The following is a 17,563-nucleotide window of genomic DNA, read 5'->3' as shown; positions in this document are numbered from 1 at the left end:
GAGGAGGGAGGTCTGGGGAGGGGAGTGCGGCAAGATGAAAGGATTTTTTCTCACCTTCCCCAAACAAGTCCCTGGGTGACCCGAGACCAAAGTTTTCACCTCCTTTGATGTTCCCTGTTGTTTAGAAAGCCTCATCATTGTTTTCCTGGGTGAGAGGTCTTTCCACTCACCAACTCAGAAGTTTAGCTCTTCCACAGCACAGAAACTGTGTGTGCTAGTCGCCATCTTGGCCCCGCCCCCCCTTTTTTTTTAAGACACTGAGTCCACTCAGCATAAACTGTTTGGGTATGAATACAGAGGAAATGAATACAGTAGGTAACTACTGGAGCATGGAAAGCCTCTCCAGTCCACATCCCTAAAGAAAACAGATTTTCCCTCTCCCATCAGTTAACACCTGACATTTAGTGCTAACTTAGGAATGGGGCTTCATGCAATGTTCCCACTCCATGTTTAAATTTTGTCTGGTTTGAGCTTGCACAGGTCTTGTGCATGTTGTCACAACCACTGTGCATTTATTTGTGCAACTTTTTTAAAAATTTTTTATTTAACTTTAATTAATTACACTTTATTCATTTTGTATCTCCCCATAAGCCCCTCTCTCCTCCCCTCCCGATCCCACCCTCCCTCCCCTTTCTGCATGCTTGCCCCTCCCCAAGTCCACTGATAGGGGATGTCCTCCTCTCCTTCTTTCTGATCTTAGTCTATCAGTTCTCATCAGAAGTGGCTGCATTGTCATCTTCTGTGGCCTAGTAAGGCTGCTCCCCCCTCAGCGGGAGGTGATCAAAGAGCAGGCCAATCAGATTATATCAGAGGCAGTCCCTCTTCCCATTATTATGTAACCTAACCCACTTGGACACTGAACTGCCATGGGCTACATCTGTGCAACTGTTTTTAATGTCTTGAAAATACTGTTCCATTGTACTTATCCATCACTTCTGGAGCTTATAATCATTCTACCCCTTTCAACACAATTATCCCTGGACTTTGCAGAGAGAATATAAAAGATAAGTGTCTAATTTAAGGCTGAGTACTCCATAGTTTCTTATTTTCTACATGTCGAACAGTTGCTGGGCTCTAGGTTAATCACATTTTGTTGAAAGTAAGACAGAAATTAGTACCAGGGTCTGGACTTTTCTATTTAGTATTCTCCATGCCTTTATACCCTTGCTAAGTATCACTTTCCTTGGATTTGGATTTTTTTCTTCTATGATTTTCTTGAATATATTTCTGTGCCACTACCATGGATTTCTTATTCTTTCAATATAGATTTTTCTTTTTATAGTATGTCAGAGTTCCTGCATATTCTATTGTGTTTGATTTAACATTACATTTGATTGAGTGACTTAATTCTTTTAGCTTGTCTTAAAGACCTTATATGGACTGGTAGGGCTTTTTGTCAAGCTTTTTATTTGACTTACTGAAATTTTCTTCTTTTTATTGTTTGTTATTATTGGTTACATTTTATTAACTCTGTATCCCAGCTGTATCCCGCTCCCTTATTCCCTCCCAATCCCACCCTCCCTCCCTCAGCTTCTCCCTGCCCCTTTCCAAGTCCACGGATTAGGGAGGACCTCCTCCCCTTTCTTCTGGCCCTATTTTATCAGGTATCTTCAGGGCTGGCTGCAAAGTCCTCCACTGTGGCCTAGCAGGACTGCTCCTCCCTTGGGGGGTGGGGAGTCAAAGAGCCTGCCATTGAGTTCCTGTCAGAGATAGTCCCTGTTCCCCTTACTATGGGAAACCAATTGGTTATTGAGCTACCATGAGCTACATTATATCCATACATGGTCCTTGGTTGGAGAAACAGTTTCAGAAAAAAACCCTGTGCCCAGACATATTTGGTCCTTGTGGGGCTCCTATCCTTTCCCTGTCATACTAACTCCCCTTCTGCCAAAGGTTTGGTTATGAGTCTTAGTATCTGTTTTGATGTACCACTGCTTGGAAGGGTCATTTAGATGCCTTCTGCAGTAGACTACTGTCATATGTCCAATGCACATCCCATTTGTCTTTCTAAGTGAGGATTGATCATCATGAGGTATCATGTCAGCTTTCTTGTTTATCTTCTTTAGTTGTATTGACTTCATTATGTTTATCATATCTTGTAGGTCTGTATAAGCGAGTATATACCATGTTTGTCTTTCTCCTTCTGGGATACTTTACTCAGAATGATCTTTTCTAGATCTCACCATTTGCCTGCAAATTTCATGATTTCCTCCTTTTTGATTGCTGAGTAGTATTCCATTGTGTAAAAATACCACAATTTCTGTATCCATTCCTCCAATGATGGACATCTGTCAAGTTTTATTTCAATATAGTTTCTCTTCATAAATTCTCTTTATTAAATTATATTTTCATTTCTTAAACTGTTTTTATTATTTTGCAAAAGTGTTGGCGGTTTTGTGATCTTCATTCCAGAATTTATCTTGAGTGACTTGAACATGTATATTATTATTATTTTGAAGTCATTGTCATGTCATTTATGTGAGTAACTTTACTTGGAATACATTACTATGAAGGTAGTAAATTTTAAAGGAGACATTTTATTGATTAGTAATGCTTTTTTTGTTTCCACAATGGGTCTGTGCATCTAGTCTCAGGTCATTGATAGTTTTGCTCGGTGTGGTTAAATATTCTCACCATTGTTGAGCATGTGCGTGAATTTTTATTTTATATTACCACAGACTGTATAGTAATGTATCAGCTGAATTGTGCTGAGTATTATTCAATATTGTGGCAACTCCAGTGCTGATGTTAGTGGGGGTAGCATGAATGGCTCAGATAGGGCTAAACACAGAGTTAGAGATCAAGATCAGACTTTGTACAGAGTTAAAAGTTCCTCAGAGTCAATGCTAAGAAGTCTGTGATTCTTAGGATGTAGGAATAGTCACTGATACCTAGGATAGCTACACAGAACAAGTGGTCCTCAATCAGTATGTGGCAGGAAAGAGTTGGCGAGAGTCATGGATACTTACCTGGAAATAGAAGAGGCATGGAAAGCATGCAGTTCTCAGGAAGCAGGAAATCTGTAATCACATCATACACAACCAAGATACAATTTTGTTTCTTCCCTACATATATACCAATATTTTGTTTATATTTTCCTTGAAAAATGAGTACACTTGAAGCCAAATAAAATGTTCACAAATCATCATTACAAATATATGATGATCATTTAAATGATATTAAGTAGAACTTTTCATAGCCTTTGTGGTATGAAAAAACAATTATTTATATTAACCTAGGATAACTCGATTTGGAGTTCTACAAATTATTAAGAGGTCATTTTCACTGATATGTATATGATTTACTTATGGAGAAAAATTCTTGCTATTGAATCTATATTTTTAAACATGCCTTTGGGAAGAATCATTATTAAAGAGAAACAACTGAATAGGTAAAGACAAAAGCTTGAAAATTTCTATTTCTCTCATATATAACATATATATCTATACATATATGTATGTATAAATATAATATACATATCTATACATATATGTATATGCATCCTGTCTCAACTCTTGTGTAAACAGGACAAAATAAAGCAACCAAATACAATGTTGTGTAATGGGAGGAGACAGAGGACAGGAGATGAGTGGGAGGAGAGCTAAGAGAGAGAGGAGAGCAGAGCTGGAGGGGAGAGCTTGGAGGACGTGGAGCATGAACCAGACCTAAGATTTTACAAAAAGCAAGTATAATGTGGGGAATCTAAATGTTAGGAAACTGAGGGCTTGCATGTTTAGGAGGGAGTAAATATTGCCCAGCATTGTGTTCTAGGTTAACTAAAAACCCAGTCTCTGTGTGGTGATTTGGTTATACAGCTGCTGAGGATTAACAGCAGCATTACTAGAAGATAAACCAATAGTAAATATTAACCATATCCTACAACACATATGTATGTGTATATGTATATATGTGTATATATACATACATATACATAGTTTTAACCTTTCACATGAACTGTTGACCTGGATCTTATAACAGGAATAATATCCACAGTATGAAATATGAATTTTAACAAAAGAAATGTGGGTGTGTTCAGACTACATGTGAAAATCATATTGTTTCTTAGCTAAATGTGGACAGTGAACTGGAAACTTGCCCATTCCATTTATACTCTGCCATTGATAAGATACAAGTTTAAGCAGAACATTTGACAAAATAGTATTGCACATTATTTTATTATCCAGAGTTTTACTAAGTAAACAAACATCTATTTTATGTGGTAGTATGAGAAGGCAACAAGAGGCAAATAGTCTAAGTGGAAAAATCATGGGAAATGACATGGAATTTTCTCAGCATGGGAAAATTCCAAAGAATTGTATTTATTCTAGATTAGTGTGGGTGATGATGATTTGCAATAAGTATTAGTAAATATTTATTGAATGTTTGCTATTTGTGTGCAAAGTAGGGAAAGAAGAGTTGTGAAAGCTAATGAAATTACTATTTTTTTAGTATGCCTTATAGTGATCAAAATATATACATTGAAGTAATTCTAGCCTGTAGTGTTTTTCCTTACTACTCTTTTTCAGAGTGGCCAATATTCATACATACAGGCACATGCACACACATACCCACCCCCACACACATCGTACTTATACACAAAATTTTAGAGAACCAATGGTGATATATTCAATAAAAATATATATATATTTTTTAAATTTTTTGTTAATTACACTTTATTCACTTTGTATCCCCCCTGTGGTTCCCTCCCTCCTCTCGTCTCAATCTCTCCCTTCCTCCCTTTTCTGCACAAATGCCCCTCCCCAAGTCCACTGATAGGGGAGGTCTTCTTTTCCTTCCTTCTGATCCTAGTCAATTAGGTATCATCAGGAGTGGCTGCATTGTCTTCTTCTGTGGCCTGGTAATGTTGCTTCCCCCCTCAAGGGGAGGTAAATAAAGAGCAGGCCAATCGTTCATGTCAGAGACAGTCCTTGTTCCTATTATTATGGAACCCACTTTGATAGAGAACTGCCATGGGCTACATCTGTGCAGGATTTTTGGTTAGCTCTGCCTGGTTGTTTTTGATGTATCACATCATTTCTCCAATGCTGATAGAGACTATCCCAAAAAAGATGAATTTAGAAGTGGGTAAAAGAGGTTGCCATTTCTGATGCATAGTAGAATCCTCAGAGAAGATGCAGAAAACATTTTTCCAGGACATCAACATAAGACCAATTAGATGAGAGGCTTTGGATTTCATATTTGGGCATTTATTATTTATTTCCAAAGTTTTCTAGATAGTTCACATGGCGTTTATTGTCCACCCTATGGCTCTGCTTACCTTCCCAAGGAGGCAGTCAGGCCTCAGAAACATCCAGGTTAGAACCCTCTGATGATTCCCTGTTTGCCAGGTACTTTGGGAGAAGTAGCAAGAGGACAGAAGCATGCTGTTCCCTGAGCTCCATTGTCAGACCCATGGCTGTGCTGTCCTTCCCAAAGTGGCAGCCCGGCCATAGGAACATCCAGGTTAGACACTTCTCCACCAATACCCTCATTACAGTGTCCATCTGGTGCCATAATCACTAGTAGCAAACTGAACTCTGTTTCTGAGTTGTGGCCATGTTGGGCCCATGGCTCTGCCTGCATTTCTGAGGAGAAAGCCAAGCCACAGGAACATCCAGGATAAATCTCTCTTGTAAATTTTCTGCCTAATGGGTCTCTCCTGGGGCATAACCAGAGATGGTCCGTGTGCTCTTCCATGAACTCCACTGTCAGGCCCACGGCTCTGCCTGCCTTCCAGAAAGGTCCTGTTAGCACCAGGAACATCCAGTCAACACCAGGGACAACCAGATGATTAGAGGAAATCATAAGATTAAAATCAAATGTTAAACCTGAGACATTTAAAACATTTATTTTATTTTTTATTAATTACAGTTTATTTACTTTGTATCCCAGCTGTAGCCCCTCCCCCATTCCCTCCCAATCCTACCCTCCCTCCCTCTTCTTCTCCTATGCTCCTCCCCTACTCCAATGATAGGGGAGGTCCTCCTCCTTTCCATCTAATCCTAACCTATCAGGTCTCATCAGGACTGGCTTCATGTCTTCCTCATTTTTGACACAAAACATCCAAGAAATATGGAACACTGTGAAAATACCAAACCTAAGAATAATAGAAATAGAACCAGAGAAGACTTCTAACTCCAAGGCCAAGAAAGTAGTTTTTTTGTTTGTTTGTTTTTTTAATATCTGGAAACATTCATTTATTTATACATTAGTATTCATGGATATACATGTACGATATATTTAACACATTAACAAAACTAATATGAATACTAAAATCTATGCACATTCCCTTTGAGCTCTTACACAATCACTGACTAATATTAATAACATCAAAATAGAAAACAGTTGACATTTCTTTAGAAAGTAAAACAAAAACCTTGTTGTCTTATTTTAGTAGATGTGTTAAGAGTCAGCTTCTGGGTTCAGTTGGGAGATGTAAATCAGAACGAAGTCCTTGGCACATAACAGCATCAAAGAGTATTGGATAGTCTCCATGCCTTCCTCATGTGAATGAAGTCTTTGGCACATAGCAGCATCAAGGAGTGTTGGATAATCTCCATGTCTTCCTCATGTAACAGCATCCGATTCTCTTGGCCTCCTGAGTCCACAGGGATAGCATCTAGTCCTTACTAGTGGACCTTCAATCTCTGCATAACACCAGTTCAGTACATCACATTCCTTAGGATATGGGGATGCTGTAACTGGGAGTATTGCCTGAAATCATATCTTTTCCAAGTATCCATTTTAGCACAGAGGAGTTAGGATACTCTTCAAAATGGTTCTCATACTAAATTCTAGCTCAAAAACTTTTCCAACTAATCTTTTTTTCTTTTCCCCATAAGTTTTCAAAGTTACTGTCCATCATGAGTAACCCACAATCATGAAACTTTCTCTTAAGAGAAATATGCCAACAGTGATACCTGTCAGTGATTATTTCCAATTTTTCTGAGGGAAGTGGTCCTTTGCATGCATGACTGGTCTTTTCAATTTTCCCCAACCTAAAGATAGAAATGCCTATAAAAAAAATTACAAGATGCTTACAAAACACCAAATACATTGGACCAGAAAAGAAAATCCTCTTGCCACATAATAATGAAAATATTAAATATACAGAACACAGAAAGAATATTAAAAGCTACAAAGGAAAAAGGCAAGTAACATATAAAGACACACCTATCAAAATTATACTTGACTTCTCAACAGAGAATCTAAAAGCCAGAAGGGCCTGGGCAGATGTATTACAGACTCTAAGAGAACACATAGGTCACCCCAGACAACTATACCTAGAAAAACTTTTAATCACCATAGATGTAGAAAACAAGATATTTTATGTCAAAACCAAATTTAAGTATTTATGTACAAACTCAGTCCTACATAAGATACTAGAAGGAAAACTCCAACCCTAGGAGGTTAACTACACTCAAAAACAGACAGAAAATAAATAACTGCACACTAGCAAAATAAAAAAGTACACACAAACGCACACATTTCAAACTTCAAAATAACAGGAATTAACAGTCATTGGCCATTAATATCTCTCAACATCAATTAACTCTATTTTCCAATTAAAAAAACACAAGCTAACAGAATGGATGGAAAAACAGGCTCTATTATTATGCTGCATACAATAAACCTCAGCAACAAAGATAGACACTACCTCAGAGTCAAGAGCTCAGAAAAGGTTTTCCAAGCAAGTGGACCTAAAAAGTAAGCTGGAGTAGCCATTCTAAGATCTAATAAAATCAGCTTTAAACCAAAATTAGTTGAAAGAAAAGGAGAAAGATAGCTCATACACATCAAGGAAAAATTCATGAAGATAACATCTAAATTCTGAACATGTAAGCCTCTAACTCAAGGGCAACCACATTCATAAAGAAACATTACTAAAGGTTAAATCACACAACAATCCCCACACATTAGTTGACATTAGTGTCAACACTCCCAGTTGACAAGTCTTTGAGACATAAACAGAAAAATAATGAAACTAACAAATGTTATCAATCAAATAGATCTAACAGTTATCTACAGAACATTTCACCCAAACAGAAACAAATATACCTCTTCTCTGCACCTCACAAAACCTCGAAAATTGACAATATAGTCAGTCACATAGCAACCCTCAACAGAAACAAGAAAATTGAAATTACCCCATGTATCTTATCAGATCACAATGGATTAAAGCTGGATTTCAACAACAGAAAGAACAGAAAGCCTACAAAGTAATGGACACTGAGCAACATTCTAGTGAACAAACATAAAGCAATGATAAAAGGAAAGTTTGTAGCACTAAGTGCCATCATAAAGAAATTGGAGAGATCTCATACAGCAACTTAACAGAACACCTGAAAGCCCTAGAACAAAAACAGGTAAACACATCCAATAATAGTAAATGAAAGGAAATAATTGAATTCAAGACTGAAATCTATAAAATGAACTTTTATTGTTCTGCTTCAGTTGTTGTTTTGGTGGCTTACTGCATGTGTCTGCTAACCTAGGCATAATCCTGGAAGCACCATACAAGCTAAGAATATTTACAGCCTCTGAGGCTTCCTGCTGATTAAGTTCACTTTCTTGTTCTTACTGAGCTCTGGGCTGCCTCATTCACCTCAGCTGTTCTGGCTCAAAGTCCTCTCCTATATGACTGTGTCAATCTGATTTTTCTCTCTGCTTCTGAATTGATCTCTTTGCTGCAAACTAAAGCCAGCTATCTGTTCTAATCTCCTGGCTCCTACTCATTTTCTGGCTCCTTCAGTCTTCACCTGAGTTCTCTCTCTACAACCTGACTCTGTTACTGTCCTGGTTAAACTGCTTCCTGCTTCTCTTTGCATTGCCCCTTAAGTAACTTCCCTTGCCTCTCTCTTCTCCTAAGAGTTGGGTGGATTCTTTTCTGTCAAATCTTTCTCTGATTGTTCAGTTTTTGTGCCACTCACTTAAACATCACCTTCAAACATGGATGCTTCCTTCTAAAAACTACATTCATCTCTATTGTTTGGGATTAAAACTGTGTACCCAATGCCTGCACCTAAGCTTTTCTTTACCTGAAACCAGCTCTATATCAGGCTGGCACTGAATTTAGAGATCTGCTTGCCTCTGTCTCCTGGATTAAAGGTGTGTTCATATTCTAAACTGATCAGCTAGAACGAGAAGGTCTTTGGATGTAATCTCTTGTTAGAGCAGCCATGTTCTGAATTAAAATTCCTCTACAGAAACCAGTGATGTAGAAACAAAGAGAATACAAAGAATCAACAAAGCCAAGAGATGGTACTTTGGGAAAATCAATAAAGTTGACGAAGAAATTAAAAGGCAGAGAAGCAATATTAAAATTAGCAAAATCAGAAATGAAAAGGTGACATAACTACATACACAGAGGCAATCCAAAGAATGATTAGGTCTTACTTAAAGAACTTTTACTCCAGAAAATTGGAAAATCTAAATGATTAGATAAATGCATAATTTTCTTGATAGATCATACTTACCAAAGTTAAATCAAGATCAGTTAAACAATTTACTTAGTCCCATTACCACTGAAGAAATAGAAGCAGTCATTAAAAGACTTGCAACCAAAAAAATCCCAAGAAAAAGGTGGCTTTATAGCAGAATTCTACCAGACTTTCAAAAAGATAATAAATACAAATACTTTTCAAATGATTCTACACTATATAAACAGAAGGAACATCGCCAAACTCATTCTATGAGGCCACAATCACACTGATACATAAAGCTCACCAATACTTAACAAAAAAAGAAAATTTTAGACCAATTTTTCCTCTGAACATTGATGTAAAAATAGTCAGTAAAATATTCACCAACCCAATCCAAGAACATTAAAGACATTATCCAACATGGTCAAGTAGGTTTCATCATAGGGATGAGGCATGGTTCAAAATACAAGAATTCTTCAATTTAATTTACCATATAAGCAAAGTAAAAAATTTTTTATCTTCTCATAACATGTTGAAAAAGCCTTTGACATACTCATTCTTGCTAAAATTCTTGGAGAGATCATAGATAAAAGGTGCATACCTATACACAATAAAAACAATATACGGCAAGCCAATAGGCAACATTGATGACTTTAATTTAGCCTAGGTATAACTCCATTTTGAAATAAAGAGCCATCTTGACTGGGAGCTGAATTCAGGTACTAGGAAATCTCACAGAATGTACTCTTGGCAGAAAAACAAAGTTAAGTCTCCTAGCAATAGCATCCAGGAAATATCACAGAATAAATACTTCATAGAAAATAGAGACAATTTCCCTGGCAATAATCAATGAAAACTGGTTGAAAATTGGCTGGGAAAATTCTCCCCACTGTTTCAGATATAGTTTAGAAAAATAGCCATTGTGATTATGTGCTTTACCCATTGTGAGTATTTGCTTAACAGTTGTGATTATGTACCTCAGAGAAGGTCACCTCACCCATCTAACTTTTACCTAATCCTGTAATGTCAAGGCATATGTCCTCCCCATTTGCTGTCATAGAAACATGTGCCCCACTGCTTGCTGTCATGGAAACCCCCTGCTTGAAATCTTTCCCTTTAAAAATCCTGTTTACTCAGAGATTGGGGTCCCACTTCCCTACAGCTACATCAGTGAGACTTGGTCCTGAGTTTGATTGCTCTCATAATAAAGCTCTCTTGCTATTGCATTGCGTCATCTCCTGGTGGTCTCTGAGGGTCCCGTGAACCTGGCATTACAATATCAAATTAAATGAAGAAAAACTTAAATCAAGTACACTAAAATCATGGCCAAGGCTACCCTGCCTACTCTCTCCATGTCTAGTCAACATAGTATTTGAAGTTCTAGCTAGAGCAATAAGACAACTAAAGGTACACAAATTGGAAAAGAAGAGTCAAAGTCTTGCTATCTGTAAATGATATCATAGTAAAGATAAGTGACCCCCAAAATTCTACCAGAGAATATCTACAGCTGAGAAAAGCCTGTATGAAAGTGGCTGGATACAAAATTAACTATAAATAAACACCATTGCTCCTTTATACAAAGTATAAACCAGCTGAGAAAGAAGTTACAGAAACAACACTGTTCACAATAGCTATAAATAATATAAAATAGTTTTGTGTAATTCTAATCAAACATGTGAAAGACTTTTATGACAAGAACTTCATGTCTTTGAAGAAAGAAATTAAAGAAGATATAAGAAGATGGAGAGATCTCCCATGCTTATGAATTAGCAGGATTAATGGCTAAACGGCCATCTCACTAAAAGAAATATACAGATTCAATACAATTCCCATAAAAATTCCAACACAATTCTTTTTTATTAAACATTTTTAATATAATTTATATTTATTATATTTTATTTACATATCCCAGCTGTAGCCCTACCCTCATCTTCCAATCCCACTGTTCCTCCCTCCCTTATTTCCTCCCATGCCCCTTCCCCTGTCCACTGATACTGGAGGACCTCCTCCCCTTCCATCTGACCCTAGCTTATCAGGTCTCATCAGTACTGTCTTTCATAGTCTTCCTTTGTGGCCTGGTCAGGCTGCTCCCCCCTCAGGAGGAAGTGATCAAAGAGCCAGTCACTGAGTTCATGTCAGAGACAGCCCCTGCTCTCCTTATTAGGGAGCCCATTTGGAAACTGAGCTGCCACGGGCTACCTCTGTGCCAGGTGTCTAGTTACCTCCATGAACGGTCCTTAGTTGGAATGTCATCTCAGAAAAAGAGCCCTTGGTCAAGATTTATTGTTTCTGTTGCTCTCTTTGTGGAGTTCCAGACTCTTCCAGGTCTTTCTATCTTCCCCTTCTTTCATAAGATTCTCTGCACTCTGCCCAAAGTTTGGCTATGAGTGTCAGCATCTGCTTTAATACCATGATGGGTGAGTCTTTCAGAGGTCCTCTGTGGTAGGCTCCTGTCTTGTTCCTTATTTCACCTTCTTCCTATGTCTATCCCATTTGCCTTTCTGAAGAAGATTGAGCATCTTACCAAGGGTCCTCCTTCTTACTTAGCTTCTTTAGGGCCAACACAATTCTTTACAGACCATGAAAGAACAATACTGAATTTCATATGGAACAACAAACAAACAAACAACAACAACAAAAACAGGATAGTCAAAATAATTCTGTAAAATAAGCGAACTTCTGGAGGCATCACCATCCCTGATTTCAAGATGTACTACAGAAAAATAAGAAGAAGAAACCACATGGCATTGGCATACAATGGACAGGTTGGTCTAGTGAATCAAACCAAGGAAAGAGAAGTAAACTGACACACCTACATACACTTGATTTTTGACAAAGAAACCGAAAGTATACAATGGAAAAAAAGAAAGCATCTTCAACAAATAGTGCTAGATGAACTGGGTGTCTGCCTATAGAAGAAAGCAAATAGAGCCATATCTGTCACCCTGCACAAAACTCAAGTCCATGTGGATCAAAGTCCTTAATATAAAACCAGACACACTAAATATGTTAGAAGAAAAACTGGGAATAATCTTGAACGCATTGCAACAGGAGAGAACTTCATGAAGACAACACCAACAGCTCAGGCAATAAGATCAACAATTAATAAATGGTCCCTCAGGCTGGAGAGATGGCTCAGAGGTTAAAAACATTGGCTGGTCTTACAAAGTTCCTGAGTTAAATTCCCAGCAACCATATGGTGGCTCACAATTATCTATAGTGAGATCTGGTGCCCAATTCTGGTGTGCAAGCACACATGCCGGCAGAATGCTGTATTTATAATAAATAAATAAATCCTTAAAATAAGTTAGTTAGTAAGTAAATAAGTAAATAAATAAATAAATGGTCCCTCATGAAACTGAAATGCTTCTGTAAGGCAAAGGAAACTATCAATAGGGCAAAATGGCAGCCTACAGAATGAGAAAAGATATTCACCAACCCTACATCTGACAGAGGGTTGATATCCAAAATATTTAAAGAATTCAAGAAGCTAGAAATCATCAAACCAAATATTCCAACTGAAAATTGGGTATAGATGAAACATAATTCTCAACATAAGAATATCTAATGGCTGAGATGCATTTAAAGAAATGTTAATTTCCTCGGGTAACAAGAAATCAAAACAACTCTGAGATTCCATCTTACACCTCTGATAATGTCCAAGATCAATAACTCAAGTAAAATCACATGCTGGTGAGTATGTTGAGTAGAAAATTCCTCCATTGCTGGTGGGAATGCAGACTTGTACAACAACTTTCAAAGTCAATTTGGTGGATTCTTCAAAAGTTGGGAATAGTTCAATATCAAGACCCATTTATACAACTCCTGAGCATATACCCAAAAGATGTTAAACTCTACCACATGAACACTTGTTCAACTATATTCATAGCAGCTTTATTCACAATAGCAAGAAACTGGAAATACTCCTTAAGTGAAGAATGGATAAAGAAAATGCAGTACAATTACACAACATAAAAGTACATGGCTATTAAACACAAATGCCATAATGAAATATGCAAGCAAAAAGATAGAAGGAGTAAAGATCAGACCTAGAAAGACAAATATAGTATTTAGTTTCTTATAAGTGGATATTATCCATAAAATTAAAGCTAGACATGCTAAAATCTACAGAGCCAAAGAAGTTAAGTAACAAAGAGGACCAATGTTCAGACACTTAAATCTCACTGAGAAGGGGAAACACACTGGACTTCAGAGGTGGATGAAGAAACACTGTGTTAGAGGATTAAAGGGGGAGGAGAAGGGATCAAGCAGTCGTGGGCAGAGGTAAGAGTATGGGGAGATAGAACTGAAATTATTGGGGTGGGGAGGGCATTTCAGGGACATGCTAGAAAACCTAAAACAATGGAGGCTCCCACAAATCTGTGAGGGTGGTCATGGCTGAAATTCCTACCAGCTAGGGAACTTGAAATGGTCATATCCTCTGATCAGAAAAGACCTCTACTGAGACACCAGCCCAGCCACAAAACTTTAGACCCACAATTTTCCATGCCAACAAGATGTGCAGGTATAAATGGAGCAGAAGGTGAAGAAATACCCAAACAATGACTAAATCAACTTGAGATCCATTCCATAACAGAGAACCACCCCTGAAACTATTAATGATATCCTGCTATATTTTCAGAAAGGTACATAACATGGCTGTCATCTGGGAGGTTTCACCCACAACTAATAGAAACTAATGTAGAGACACATAGCTAAACATTGGATGGAGCATGGGGAACTGTAAGAAAGAGGAGGACTAAGGATTACTGGAGTCAGAGAGCTCAAGAACAGCACAAGAAAACATATAAAATCAACTAACTTGGGTCCATAAGGTCCCACAGAGACTGGATCACAAAATAGAGAGCATACATGAGATGGACCTATGCCCTCAGCACATATCTAACAATTGTGCATCTCAGTCTTCATGTGGGACTCCTAACAGTGGGAGCAGGATCTGTGTATGACTCCATTGCTACCTTTGGGTGTTGTTCTCCTAGATGGGCTACTACTATTTCTAGGGGCAGGTTGATATCCATGGGAGGCATCCATTTCGGAAGACTTTTCTGAGGAGAGCAGGAGGACAGGAGGATAATGGAAGCATTAAGTATGAGTGGGGGACTGAGAGGAGAAGAAGTTGAGGTTACAATTGGGATGCAAAGTAATAACTTATTTTCTTAAAATAGAGAGAAAAAAGGAAAAAAAATAAGCATTTATGAAAACATTACTCCAGTGACTCTCACTGATAAATAGATACATAACTTTCTTTAACTCTTTTGTTTCAAAATTCAGTCAAAAGCTTACAGAGTTTTGAAAAAGAAAAAGTGTCAGAATTTGGAAGAAGTGACAGAGAATAAATAGCTAAAAATGTCAAACCAGCATTCAACTGGAAACTTATTTGAAGGTGTGTAGAAGCTTAAGGGGGAGAAGTTGAATATAAATATAGCTTCCTAGATGTGAGTCTTGGCTTCTTGCTTGAGATTTTCTAATCTGTGGAAGTCAAACATCTTATTTCTCTCCTGTCTAATTAACAGGGCTCTGCTGACAGACAATGTCAGAGAAAGTGTGTTGTGAACCAAAAAATACTAAGAATTGATCCAACATCAGTAAATAAAATTTACTTATATGTGATCCAAATTCTCAAACTCAACCACACAATTATATGTGACAAAAGAAAACAATATTTTCAGATGCATATTCACTAATAAAGTTCTTTTCCAATGTTAAAAATTTAAATATAATTTTTACCATCAAAATTCCTCTACAGAAACTATAAAATAAATTCTTGCTTATCATCCTAAGAGTCCTAAACAAACCAAGCAGGTATTAATAACCCAAATAAGCCTATGTTAATAAGGTTTAAAGCCAAATGAAGAGAAAGAGGAAAGGAAACAGTTGGATCAAAGAGTCCAAAACTCGTGAATAATATCCTAAATTATGCTTAAGAAAGGTTAATTTTTTATGCCTCGGGGGCTGAGCCAAGATGGCGACTAGCACACACAGTTTCTGAGCGGTGGGATACCTGATCTTCTGAGTTGGAGAATGGAACAGAGCTAAACAGAGAATTCTCGACAGAGGAATATCGAATGGCAGAAAAACACTTAAAGAAATGCTCATCCGCATTAGCCATCAGGGAAATGCAAATCAAAACGACCCTGAGATATCACCTTACACCCATCAGAATGGCCAAGATGAAAAACTCAAGCGATAACACATGCTGGAGAGGTTGTGGAGAAAGGGGAACCCTCCTCCACTGCTGGTGGGAATGTAAACTGGTACAACCACTCTGGAAAGCTATCTGGCGCTTTCTAAGACAAATAGGAATAGTGCTTCCTCCAGACCCAGCTATACCACTGCTAGGTATATACCCAAAGTTTGTTCAAGTACACAAAAAGGACACTTGCTCAACCATGTTTATAGCAGCTCTATTTGTAATAGCCAGAACCTGGAAACAACCCAGATGTCCATCAACGGTGGAATGGGTACAGAAATTGTGGTATTTTTATACAATGGAATACTACTCAGCAATCAAAAAGGAGGAAATCATGAAATTTGCAGGCAAATGGTGGGATCTAGAAAAGATCATTCTGAGTGAAATATCCCAGAAGGAGAAAGACAAACATGGGATATACTCACATATATAGACCTATAAAATATGATAAACATAATGAAATCTATACACTTAAAAAAGATAATTGAGCGGACATGGGGTAAGATGATCAATCCTCATTTAGAAAGACAGATGGGATGTGCATTGAACTTATGACAGGAGTCTACTGAGAGCATCTGAAAGACTCTAACTAGTAGTGTTTTCAAAGCAAAGACTCATGACCAAACCTTTGGCAGAGTACAGGGAATCATAAGAAAGACGGGGAGTTAGTATGATGGGGAAAGGATAGGAGCTCCACAAGGACCAAATATATCTGGGCACAGGGTCTTTTCTGAGACTGACATTCAACCAAGGACCATGTATGGATATAACCTAGAACCTCCACTCAGATGTAGCCTGTGGTAGCTCAGTAACCAATTGGTTTCCCAAAGTGAGGGGAACAGGGACTATTTCTAACAGGAACTCAATGACTGGCTCTTTGGTCTCCCCACCCCCGAAGGGAGGAGCAGTCCTGTTAGGCCACAGAGGAGGGCTTTGCAGCCAGTCCTGAAGATACCTGATAAAACAGGATCAGATGAATGGGGAGGAGGTCCCCCCTATCAGTGGACTTGGAAAGGGGCACGGTGGAGATGAGGGAGGGAGGGAGGTACTGGGAGGGAATGAGGGATCGGGACATGGCTGGGATATAGAGTTAATAAAATGTAACTGATAAAAAAATAAAAAATAAAAAATGAAAAAAAAATTTTTTTATGCCTCCAGGATGAAAATGTGGTCACTCTATATGTCCATAGAACTGGTTCCAGGGTGCAATCCACCCAGCTGCTCAATCATTGGACAGCTACATGGACACCATCTCAAGAAAGAAAAATGGAAAATGTCTTAAGGAGATTAACACAATTGCTATAGACAGTTCTACATGAAAACCTGGAGAATATCACTGCCCAGTGGAGGAATTCACTGAAATATTCAGAAATGTAGGCAGAAATAATCTTGTACACAAATCTAAAAAGTGGGAGCAGGGCACAGAATGCAAAATGCTTTGCTTTGTTTACTCAAGGCAGTGATAATGTAGAACAAATATACTCGGCCTGTTATGAAGCACATTCAGAAAGGGCATTGCAATCATAAAACTTGTATGATAAAATAACTGAAAAAAAAATCTTCAGGTGTCAGTCTGTGCTTCCACTTTGCTTGAAGCAAGTTCATTTGCTACTCTCTACTACATATACCAGGCTACCTGTTCCTCAAATTTCCAAGAATTTCCCTGGCTTTCCTTCCAGCCTTGCAGTGGAACACTGAAATTATTTATTGTCATGCAATTTATCATCTCTTGCTTTTCTATGGCATCAAAACATTTGTTCTCACAGTTGAGTTTCTAATGCTATACCCAGTGAGCTATGTCACTAAGGACCAGAACTAAGTTTCAAAGATCCTATGTTATACTCAAGTGATGAACACCCTTTTAAACTCACAAGTTCTATAGTTAAGAAAGATAGTGGGGGCCAGAATCCAAGATGGTAGTGTCACCAAG

Source organism: Meriones unguiculatus, chromosome 12 (genome assembly GCF_030254825.1).
Source record: "Meriones unguiculatus strain TT.TT164.6M chromosome 12, Bangor_MerUng_6.1, whole genome shotgun sequence".
In the NCBI taxonomy this organism is placed as follows: Eukaryota; Metazoa; Chordata; class Mammalia; order Rodentia; family Muridae; genus Meriones; species Meriones unguiculatus.
Note: the sequence above shows the minus strand (reverse complement) of the source record.